The sequence below is a fragment of the Oncorhynchus mykiss genome, chromosome 2 (assembly GCF_057628025.1).
Source record: "Oncorhynchus mykiss isolate SJ-2025 chromosome 2, ASM5762802v1, whole genome shotgun sequence".
Classification (NCBI taxonomy): Eukaryota; Metazoa; Chordata; class Actinopteri; order Salmoniformes; family Salmonidae; genus Oncorhynchus; species Oncorhynchus mykiss.
The window spans coordinates 65,728,473-65,729,834 of record NC_143023.1 but is presented as its reverse complement, the minus strand read 5'-3'; positions in this window follow the sequence as shown (position 1 = coordinate 65,729,834).

Here is a 1,362-nt window from a genome sequence, read left to right as displayed (position 1 = left end):
TTAGAAACTTTGAAAAGAAAGAGAAATGTACCACTAGAAACTGTATTTAAATATTCAATTTCATTTAACAAAACATTTGACAAGCTATGACAAATTACATAATTCAAGCAGCACACTGAACTCATCACAACACAAGAACTGAATGACAAATGAGAGTGAATTATTGTTGTACACTCTTAGGAAAACATGTACTAAGTAGAACATATAGTCTACTTCTGCATGTCCCTACAGGAGAACCACATTTGGGGCTAGGTATAAACCTTTGCAGACAGTTCTACCTAGAACGATAAATGTACAACAATATATAACAATAAAATCACAGAGAGAGAGAGAGAGAGGAGAGAGAGAGAGAGAGAGAGAGAAAGAGAGAGAGAGAGAGAGACACACACACACACACACACACAGGGACACAGAGAGATAGAGGAAGATCAGAGGGAGCATGCCTAAGATCACACAGTATACCAGATAGGACAGACTGATCATATCCCCCAACACATAAGCTATTGCAACATAATCAATGGGGACAGAAACAGGGGGATTGGGCAACACTGTGGCCCCTTCCAAAATTACTCCCGGACAGTGCAAATCAGGCATGATTAATTAAGCAACACCCATCTTTGCCAAAGCGCAGCCCCCACACCACTCAAGGGAAATCAACAGACCACTAACTTACTACCATGAGACAAGGTTGAGTATAACCGAGGAAGATCTCCCACACCCCACTACCCCTAGGGGGCGCAAAACAGGACAGGAAGATTACGTCAGTGACTCAACCCACCCAAGGTAGTCGAGTATAGTTAACAAAGCCTAGCATGATCTGATGTGCCTTCATAGGAATGACATGGGAGAGCGACAGCAGGCCAGTGACTCAGCCTCCATAATAGGATCAGAGGCAGAGAATCCCAGGAGAGAGCGGGAAGCCGGCCAGGCAGAGACAGAAAGGGTGGTTCCTCTTGCAAGTGCCATGTCATTCACCTTCATACCCCTGAGCCACTCAATCATAGGACCTACTGAAGAGATACATCTTCAGTAAAGACTTAAAGGTTGAGACCGAGTCTGCTTCTCTCACATGGATCGGCACACCATTCCATAAAATAGGAGCTCTATAGGAGAAAGCCCTGCCTCCAGCTGTTTCCTTTGAAACTATAGGGACAAAAAGGACGCCTGGGTCTTGTGATCATAGCGTACGTGTAGGTACATTATGTACCATAGGACCAAATCAAAGAGATAAGAAGGAGAAAGTCCATGCAATGCTTTGTAGGTAAACAGTTAAACCTTGAAATCAGCCCAAGCCTTAACAGAAGGCCAGTGTAGTGAGGCTAGCACTGGAGTAATATGCTCAAAAACCTCTAACAAGAAGTG